The sequence below is a fragment of the Loxodonta africana genome, chromosome 3 (genome assembly GCF_030014295.1).
Source record: "Loxodonta africana isolate mLoxAfr1 chromosome 3, mLoxAfr1.hap2, whole genome shotgun sequence".
In the NCBI taxonomy this organism is placed as follows: domain Eukaryota; kingdom Metazoa; phylum Chordata; class Mammalia; order Proboscidea; family Elephantidae; genus Loxodonta; species Loxodonta africana.
In genome coordinates this window covers 151,974,369-151,985,312 of record NC_087344.1, presented here as the reverse complement: position 1 = coordinate 151,985,312, position 10,944 = coordinate 151,974,369, and the positions used below count along the sequence as shown (strand labels likewise).

The window sequence follows — 10,944 nt, the reverse complement described above, 5'->3', positions numbered from 1 at the left end:
TCTTGGGGCAGTACCCTGGTGATATAGTGGTTAAGGGCTACGGCTGCTAACCAAGAGGTCAGCAGTTCGAATCAGCCAGGTGCTCCTTCCAAACTCTATCGGGCAGTTCTACTCTGTCCTGTAGGGTCACTGAGTCAGAATCGACTCGACGGTAGTCGGTTTGGGTGTTTTTGGTTTTTTTACTCTGTCACATGGAGTCAGAATAAGCTGAAATCCACTCAACGACACCTAACAACAAAACACAATGGCGTAAAGTACTTAAAAAACAAAAACTGTTTAGTGGTTTCTCAAAAAAAAAAAAAAAAAAAAGGATCATAGAACTACCATATGACCCATCAGTCCCAATTCTAGGTATATACCCAGAAGAAGTGAAAGCAGGAATGCAAACTAGAATGTGCAATCCAGCAGGGACTATCCAAGTACAGTTCCACCTTTTGCAGATGAGGAGACAGTGGTGGCAAGAGGGTGAAGATCAGGTAAACCTGCATGATCTGCAAATGACAAACTGGGACCAGAACCCAGGTCTTTGACCTCTTCCAGTGCATCTCAGAGTTTAGGGAAAGGGAGAGTAAAAGCTTCAGTCTGGTTAAAGCCAGTGAGCACCAGAGGCTATTGGGCCATCTTGGTAAGGAAAGGAAAAAGGCTTTACAGAAGGGGCTTGCAAGCGTTCTTCTAAAGAGATCAGGGAAAAAAGGAATCATCGGAGAGAGAAAAACGGGAATTAGCAGGTAAAGAACGAGGCACACCAATGTTCTTACAGCACTTCACAACAGCCAAAATGTTGCAACAACTGAAATGTCTGTCAGGGTGAATGGATACACAAGATGCAATATTAGTCAGCCATAAAGAGAAATGAAGTCATGATGCATGCCACAACATGGATGAACCTTGAAAACATTATGACGAGTGAAGTAAGTCAGTCTCAAAAGGACAGCTACCATATGATCTCACTTAAATGAAACAACGAGATATGCGCTGTTGGTCGGTGCTGTCGAGTCACTTCCAATCATAGTGACCCTATGTACAACATAATGAAACACCACCTGCTCCTGCGCTATCCTCATAATCATTGCTATATTCTAGCCCACTGTTGTGGCCACTGTGTCAGTCCATCTCATCAAGGGTCTTCCTCTTTTTCGTTGGCCCTCTGCTTTACAAAACGTGATGTATTTCTCCAGGGACTGGTCCCTCCTGATAACATGTCCAAAGTACGTGAGACGAAGTCTTGTCATCCTCGCTCCTAAGAAGCATTCTGGCAGTATATATTCTAAGACAAATTTGACCATTCTGGCAGTCCATGGAATATTCAATATTCTTCGCCAACACCATAATTCAAAGGCATCAAATTCTTCACTCTTCCTTATTCATTGCCCAGCTTTTGCATGCATGTGAGGCAACTGAAAATACCATGGCCTGGTCAGGTACACTTTAGTCCTCAAAATGACTTCTTTCCTTTTTAATGCTTTAAGGAGATCTTTTGCAGCAGATTTGCTCAGTAGAATAAGTCCTTTGATCGCCTGACTGCTTCTTTCATGGACATTGATTGTCGATCCAAATAAAATGACATTCTTGACAACTTCAATCTTTTCTCTGTTTATCATGATGTTGCTTATTGGTCCAGTTGTGAGAATTTTTGTTTTCTTTATGTTCAGATGTAATCTCTACTGAAGGCTGTATCTTTGATCTTCATCAGTAAGTTCTTCAAGTCCTCTTCAATTTCAGCAAGCAAGGTTGTGTCATCTGCATATGAAAAAAAAAAGCATATGACAGGTTGTTAATGAGCCTTCCTCCAATCCTGATGCTGTATTCTTCTTCATATAGTCCAGCTTCTCGGTTTATTTACTCAGCATACAGGTTGTATGTGTATGGTGAAAGGATACAACCCTGACACACACCTTTCCTGATTTTAAACCACCCAGTATCCCCTTGTTCTGTTCGCATGACTGCCTCTTAATCTATGCACAGAGTCTGCATGACCACAATTACGTGTCCTGGAACTCCCATTCTTTGCAATATTATCCATAATTTTCTATGATCCACACAGTCAAATGCCTTTGCGTAGTCAATAAAACACAGGTAAATATCTTTCTGCTTTCAGCCAAGATCCTCTGATATCAGCAATGATATCCCTTGTTCCACTGACAGACTGACAGATAAGTCGGGGAAGGAAATATGTAGAAACCAAAAATTATTAGTTACCAAGGGTGGAAGGTAGGGGGAAATGCGGAGTTTTTTTGTTTAGGAGACACTGAGTTTATGTTAGTGGTGGTGGAATAATTTGGAAAAGAATAGTGAGAATGGTTGCACAAGTGGAAAAATGTAATCAATGCCAATGATATATATGTAGAAATTAGGAAACTGGCATATGTTTAGTTGTGTATATTATCACCACAGCTTAAAAACAATTCTTTTCCCCTAAGAACTCATTTGAAATGTATCAGGTTACAGAGACCACATAAAAACAAGAAATTAGTAGTTTTTCACTTCAAAATTTTGCTAATCTATTGAAAATATTCCTAGAAATTCCCCTAAGATACAACCTGAATGTGGAAGTAACTTTAGAGAATATTGGCCTCCACGGGGTGAAAATGGATTGGTCCAAGGTTAAAGCCTTGTTCTTTATCTGCTAATTCCCATTTTTCTCTCTCCGATGATTCCTTTTTTCCCTGATCTCTTTAGAAGAATGCTTGCAAGCCCCTTCTGTAAAGCCTTTTTCCTTTCCTTACCAAGATGACCCAGTAGCCTCTGGTGCTCATTGGCTTTAACCAGACTGAAGCTTTTACTCTCCCTTTCCCTAAACTCTGAGATGCACTGGAAAAGGTCAAAGACCTGGGTTCTGGTCCCAGTTTGTCATCTGCAGGTCATGCAGGTTTACCTGATCTTCACCCTCTTGCCACCACTGTCTCCTCATCTGCAAAAGGTGGAACTGTACTTGGATAGTCCCTGCTGGATTACATATTCCAGGGATCTTCCCTTGGCACCACCCTCCTATTTACAAAGAATAGGGCATGAATTTGGGAGGCAGATTTTCCTGAAAACATTCTTCCCTATAACCAGCTGTTTCTGCAAGTGCATGTTTGAGGCTACGCACATCTCTTCCCAGGAAGTGTGAGAGGGCTTCATTTTCCTCCAGGGTAATACAATAGAGAGTAAACTGGCAGATGAGGAGGGATCTCACCAATCAACAAGCAGTATCTTTGAGCAGGGCTATCACCAGCACCGGGGGTAGGACCTAAGTATATTTCAGACCACATTTCCTCTCGCCTGCTATCATCACTAACTCCTTCCAGACTGTGGCTCATCCGCTTAACTGCACTCAGTTTGCACCTGGCCTCCATCACCACTTAGTCCTCACTCTAGCCTCACTTAGCTATCAGCAGCACCTGGTAGAAGATTCTTATTTGGTTTTTTTCCTTTCTGTTTCAGGTAACAACTAATGCTGGAACTAGGAAAAGAGCTTGTCTAATTTCAACAAAGCATAGTCACAAACTTCAGCTTAATTCTCAAATTGTTGACCAAAACTAATACGACAAGTGAAAGTCCAAATCTGAAAGCAAGATGAGAATCGGATGTCACTACCACTTAGGATTTTTACTCCAGACAGCCGGTTTCATGGCAGAAACTGCAACCCCTCAGCCTCCTAATGTGATAACTTCCTGAAGGGCACCGATGACTAGTTCCACAGATAATCATAAGAGAACCAGATCCTGTTCCCTCCTCAGCCCCATCTCGTAGATGACAGGAGTTAGCGACAGCTGGAAGAAAATCTCGAGGACTTGGGAATAATAATATCACTGCAGACTGTTTATCAGCTCTTCGGCACATGTCCATTTCCCTTGAAAGATGAGGGTTTTTAAATCTCTGAAAATAAACTATTTTATACATGTTCTGTTGCCTAAAATTTTCTTTGTAGATATCAAAATTATAAAGTTTTCTTTTCCAAGCTAATATAAGAAAATTCCATCATTAATACATCCACTACATTTATATCTCAGAGCAGTAGCAACCCAGTGTAGATACATCACTTCCTTCCAAAGTTAAAATGTTACTAAGCACCTGGTATTACTTAGAAAAACAATACTGGGCCTCACACCTGAGAACAGAGCTAACTCAGCCAACACCATCTATCCTTGTGGTGAGGTGCCTGCAATCAGGGCAGCAGACTCACATGTGTCCAAGATTGGGTTCTCAAAGAAAACAGCGATAGACTCTCTGCCAAAGAGGAATCCTGAGAGCTTGCCGTTCACACATGATAAAGAAAAACCTTCCTGTACAGTTCTAGCAGAAGTTCCATCCTAGAGGTCTCTGCTGAGGTCTCCCAGATGATACTGGGAGGTTTCAAATAATTTTACTATCCTCTTGTTGTTGTTTGCTTGTTTTTCCCAAGGAAACAAATTTCTCATAAACATTGACTTGTCTTTTGAAATCAAGTAAAAAAGCAGGACATCTTATTCAGAAACTTTGAAACACACAAAGTAGCCTCAAACTTAAGAGTAGGCTAATTCAAGGAAGAAGGACAAAGGAGACACGTCTCCCAAATCCTGTGTGGCAGGAAGGGATCCCTTCAGAAGAGTTTGTACCGCAGATTAGTGATTTTTGTTAAACTGTAGCAGTGAATGGTAGTGGGGACTGTCACATCCTCCAGCAAGGAGACCCATAGGAATCAATTTTAATCCAGGATGCTGACAGCTCTCCACAGCTGACCATATTTTACAATCATCCTGTCCCTACCCCCAGCAACTATTGGAAAATTTTTAAGCCTAAAAAAATTGAAAGAGTAATACAATAATCACCTCACATTGCTCTACTAAGTTCAGCAATTGATATTCATTTGCCTCTTTCTGTATTGACACACACCCACACAAACATATGTATTTCTTTAGTAAATCCAGACCAAAAAAAAAAAAAAACTTCTAGATACTTCTCACTATCTTGAGATTAAGGGACAGTATTACATATCACCATAATATAATTCAATTATTAAACTTAAGAATATCAACATTAGTTCAATAAAATCTAACATAATGTCCAGGTATAAATTTCCTCCATTGTTTTACAGACAGACAGATATAAATATATGATGAGAGTGAGAGTGAGAGAGCTAGAGCCAGAAAGCCAGAGTGAGAGCAGATTGAGAGTTGTGGTGCTGTTGTTTCTCCAACCTTCAATCAAGGCTCCTAAATGGCACTTGATTTTTACATCCCTTTATTCCTAATTACATTGAACTGTCTCCCTACCCCCGTTGTACTCCTTTGTTGGTGTGTTTTTTGATGATATCAAATTTTTGAAGAGGACAGAACCACTGTCTTGCCCTACATTCTGTTCAAGCTAAACACTTTGGGCAAGAACACTGCATATGTAATGCTGTGTGCTGTGAACAGCATCCTGTCAGGAAGGAAAGAGGGGTCAGGGTGTTCATCACTGTTACTTATCCTTAGCTTTCTCCCTCTGCCACATCTTTCTCCCACAGGGCGCCTGGTGTGTCTGTCCTCTCCACTGTAAAGATACATTTTTTTACTTTGTAATTTTTAGATAGTTTGTGGGATGATACTTAGAGAGTATGTAAATACACTGTATGTGTGCACGTGTATATTGTTAGAAGTTTTAACGTTTGTTGATGATCCCTGCCTGCATCAATTGTTATATTAGCACCTGCAACATGGAGACTTCTATGTCTATCTACAATTTTTAACCAAACATGTTGTGAGGTGCCATCGAGTGGATTTTGACTCACAGTGACCTCGCTTGACAGAGTAGAACTGCCCCATGAGGTTTCCTAGGCTCTAATCTTTACAGGAGCAGATCACCAGGTCTTTCTCCCTGTAGAGAGAGGCTTCTTTCCTGGCCAAGAGTAACAGCCCTCTGGGGTAGAAAGCAACCTTGGAGGTCCCGCAAGTAATTTTTTCAAAGATCTAGGGATAAAGTAACAACTCATCAAGGCTAGGAAAAAAACCTCTCAAGCTGTTTTTTCCGAAGAACCAAGGCAAAAGACCACATAAAGGAACTCATTGCACCACAGATGTATAAAAAAATTGTTGTGCTGGCATATGCACGAAGAAAAGGACTCATTGAGTTGGAAAAATAAATTGAAATACAAACACATTTATACAACTATTGAGCTCAAATGAAAAACATTTAAACATATGCCTTCCACTTTTTGCAAACATGGACTAACCAAAACCAAACCCTTTGCCCTGGAGTAGATTCCGACTACTAGCGAACCTTTTATACAGCTGTCCCAGAGGGTTTTCAATGTTGTGATCTTTATGGAAGCCGATTTCCACATCTTTTTCCCGCACAACGCCTGGCGGGTTCAAACTTCAGACTTTCGGTTAGCAGGTGAGCGTGCTTAACCACTGCGGCAACCGGGCTCCTGAACAACAACAAAACAAAAAAAAAAGAGGAATTTTATGAAACACCGGTTTTCAAAACACTGGAAATCAGGCAACAAGGGTGACCAACCCTTGAAAACCAGGAAACAAACAAGGTGAGCCCTACGATTGCCCCAGCATACTGCCTTTTCTGCAATTGCTCTTCTAGACTGTACCCTATAGAAATACTTGCACAAGTCGCCAAAGATATGTGTACAAGAATGAGGAAAGTGTTCAATAAATAACAGTACAAACAAACAACAGGAAAAGCTCGTTTAATGATGATGATTTTATTCTTTCAAGCATTTCCGGATTCCCAGGCGCATTCCTAATTCGTTCTGAATGACTCTTCTGGGAGGATCTGAGATGACAGGAGGGTAAGGGAGGTCTCCGCTTCCCGGGGTGGCCTGCGAACTATCAACCTTTCGGTTAACATTGGAATGCGCTAACAGGTTGCGCCACGGAGCCTTCAGTAGCCAGTGTTTCTGGTGTCGATAAACAGGGATTTCTAACTAGCCACGATGTCTGCCACACAATTGGGCAGGCTCCACAGCCTCGGAAAAACCAGAAGGGTTAGGGCGACAAATCGCGTTGGTCTGCACATTTGAAATCCGTGTTTTGGGTGAGTCCCAAGCTAGAAAGGCCGCCAAATGGCCTTCACCCTCCTTGGTCCTCTCCCGCCTCAGAAGCCAGCAACGCCCGGAGACCCCTAGTGCGACCTCCGCCTAACCCGGGCGGGGCCCAGAACATGCTGAGCCCCAGGGGCTTCGGGACGTCTCTTCGCGTAGCTTCTCCTCCTCCTTCGCCCGCCCGCACCGCTAGACTCCCCCGGCTCAACTTGGTTGTGGTCGGTGGGGAGAGCAATGGGAAAATAAGGGGGAAAGGGGAACCGTGAAGGGGAGCGAAGGAAAACAGGAAGGCGTGGGTGAGGACAAGAGCTCCAGGAGGCCCTGTGCAGAGACTCAGGAGGCATCCTGGGGAGGAGAGAATGGTCTTTCTGAGGAAGCGGGATGGGGAGGCAGGCGAGGGACGGAACCGAGAGAAGACTTGAAAGAGAGAAAAGCAAACTATCTGTGGCTATCCAAAAACAAAGCCAGGAAATACTGTGAAGGTTCTTACTTCAAAAATATTCAAGGAAACGCATCATCTGTTAACATGTTTATGGCATGCGGTGATCAGACAGTGAGTGGTTGGTACTCTTCGTTTACCCACAGTAATCTCGGCAGTGTCAGGAGTCTGTCTTGGCAGGAACTCACTCCTCTTGAGGTTTGTCTTTAGTTCTTGCGGAGGCTGCACGCTTCCATGAGGCCATAGAGCGGCAGGACTCAGAGCTGCGAGTCAAGAGAAGCGAAAGCAACGTGATAGTGCAGAAACCTGGGGTCTGGTCATTCGGAAAGTATAGCTGTTCCCCACAAGTGAGGAGAAAGTAAAATGCAGCCTCTCACTTAGACGTCTGAGTTGTGGTCATAACCGTTTTTCTGACTGAGACATTTCAACTATCAGTATGACTTTTTTAGACTAAACCCATTAAACTCATTGCTGTCGAGTCAATTCTGACTCATAGCGACCTTTTTAGACTAAGGGAGAATGAATTTTTAGTGAGTTTAAAATATAATCCAAGCTCTTTGTCATGCTCTACACAGTCTTATTCCCATCCTCCATCCCCCATGTTTATCCCAACAGTTAATTCTTCAAATATAACTCCCATAGTGTGAAATGTAAAAACCTTAACTGGGTGGCGTATTAAAATGGAAAATGTAACCATCACCCAGATCAAGTTACAGGGAATTTCCATCATCCCAGCAAGGTCTGCAGAACCCTTTTGCAATCAATCGCCACCCGCTTACGCTTAGTTATTCACTATAATGATTGCTATCACCAGAGATTAGTGTTACCTACTCTTGGAGTTCACATTAATGAATGTATATCTTGTAATACCTGGTTTTGCTTTGTTTTGTTTTTTTCAGCCAAGTATTGTCATGTTTTTGAAATGTATTCAGACACATTGTTGCCTGCCTGCTTCACTGGTTAATTTCTACAATATTAATGCAGGTTATTCCAAAGTGTGAATACAGCAGTATTGATGGGCAATTGGGTTACTTGTAGTTTTTGCTCGTGACTAAGGCTGCTATGAATATTTTCAGATGAGTCTTTTATGGACGTGTGCATCCATTTTCCTGGGGAACTTAAGTACAGTTGTCCTAAACGAGTGGCCTTGATGGTACACTGGTTAGGACTCTGCACTGTGGCCTCAGCAACTTCGGTTCAAATGCCAGTGGCAACATGTAGTTGAAACTTCTTTCTGCAGCCCAGTCTTTTAAAAGTTGTAATGCTACTTTTGCTGGAGGCAGCTTCTCAGGAGTGCAGCCAAAGAATTGGCAAATAGTAGTTTCCACCATCCATACGGAGAGACACTTCAGACACTCCACGGGACCAGTAACCAAGGCTGCAAGGACAGTCTCCTTCACCTTCACGGGAGCAGCGGAGAAGACCCCTCTAGAGGATGACCCCGGAGCTCCAACCTTTCAGAAGCTAGAGATTGGAACACTTTGGGGAGAGGAGCCAAGGATCCCGTGAGCAAGGATGCATGAGGCCCTGAATCCGATCTGAATTTACAAATCGATACTCCCAGTTTACATATTTAAAAATTGTGCTCCCAAATATATAGGAACGTGTCGCCCTCTTCCCTCTAGCCCCACCCGCATCATGGTTTAGGAGAGAAAAGAGTTTTGGACCGGGAAGACGGAGCTCGGGTGGCAGCTCAAAGGTTCCAAGAGCAAAAGAGTGTCCGCTTTTCCTCCTGCTCCCTGCGGTTGTTTGCGGCACTCATCCCCCTCCCCTTGAGCTCTTTCAGAGCCGGAGTCCTCGAAACCGGGTTCTCAGAATGACCAGGTCCAGAAGGAATTTTCATAAATATCCGGGTTTCAGGACTCTTGAGTCCCACGTCTGGTGAGTCCGACGAACCCCGCGCAAGCTCTGTCTTTGAGCCTCGAGTGTTTCAGTGGTAAAAGTTAGAGACTGCGTCCATGAATTTGTAAACTCAGGAATTACTGTCACACTGAGTGATTATGACTCTAGCTCACTAAAAAAAAAAAAAAAAAAGATAATGACAATTATGTAGAAAAAGAGTGGCTGTGGTGCCCGACTAGCTCAGTCGGTAGAGCATGAGACTCTTAATCTCAGGGTCGTGGGTTCGAGCCCCACGTTGGGCGGGTAGTTTTTATCCTCCCTTCCGTTGTTATAGAATCTTCTCTAGCCGCTTACCAAGAGAATTAAAAAGAAGAAGAAGAAAAACCCATTGCCATCCTCATTGCCATCAAGTGAATTCTGACGTATAGAGACCCTATTCAACAGAGTAGAACTGCCACATAGGCTTTCCAAAGCCCACTGCTGGATTTAACTGCCCATCTTTTGATTAGTAGCTAAGAGGTCTCAACCACCTAGCAACCTAAGCTCCACCAACAGAATCAGGAGCTTTTAAATTGTCAGTTGCTGCCACTGAGACTTCCTTTCACTTACTTTGGACATGTTATTAGGAGGGACCACTTCCTGGAGATGAACGTCAAGCTTGGTAGAGGGCCTGCGAAAGAGAGGAAGACCCTCAAGGACATGGATTGAAACAGTGGCTGCAACAATGGGCTTAAACATAGCAACGATTGTTAGCATGGTGCAGGACCCGGCAGTATTTCATTCTGTTGTACATATGGTGGCCAAGAGTCAGAACCCACTCAAGTGCACCTAACAACAGCAACAATATATTTTTGACACATTACGAAAAAGAGAGAGAAGAAATATAATTTTGAGTGCATGTGGTGAAAATCTACATAATAAAACCTATGCCTATTCAATGATCTCTCCAAGTACAATTCTGTGACATTGATTACATTCTTCAAGCTGTGTAACCATTCTCACTATCCTTTTCCAAACCATTTTCTGGGAAATGATTTATCCTTAAACATAAAAAGTGATTGTCCCAGAACAAGAGACCTTGGAGGCATGTAAAGAACTGCCATGAGGCTTGTGAAGAACTACCCTGAGATCATCTCTCCACTTGCCTCCCTGTCTTCTCTGGGAGGCAGTCATGGGACAGTTTCTCACCGCCTTCCAGGTTCTGATGTGAGATGCGAGGGTTTCTGGTCTGTTCACCTTCAGGCTATAGCTCCAAACTATAAAACTGCTTAGCTGCAGTCTAGAATTGGCTCATCAGCAACAGATATCCTACAACTCTTGCTGTAGTCATCAGGCCCCTTTTGTTTCCATGTCTTCCTTTTTGGCATGTGGGATTAGAACCCAGGCACCTTTGGCTACTCATCTTTTTGTTGTCTACATAAGTAATAAATTGTCTGAATCTGAATCACCCAGACCTTGGCCTTGTTCGGTGTGATGGATCACATTTGTGTGGCGTCTCTAGACATGATCTTATAACTCCCACCCAAGTGATTGGGCAGAAAACTGTGTAATAGGGTAATTGTGGCCCACCAAGGGGATTGGTTAGTTCTGCCATCTTGCTGGACTGAAAGGAGCTACCCCAGAGGTGGAAAAGAAAGAATCCCACTACCACCAATGGAGAAAC

The 10,944-nt window shown here is 43.1% G+C and overlaps 1 non-coding gene across 1 annotated transcript; it reads left to right on the top strand.

Moving 5' to 3' along the window:
* The first annotated feature begins 9,510 nt into the window (after positions 1 to 9,510).
* On the top strand, positions 9,511 to 9,583 carry TRNAK-CUU (transfer RNA lysine (anticodon CUU)). The gene has a single exon. It is a non-coding gene; the product is annotated as a tRNA-Lys (tRNA).
* Positions 9,584 to 10,944: the final 1,361 nt, after the last annotated feature.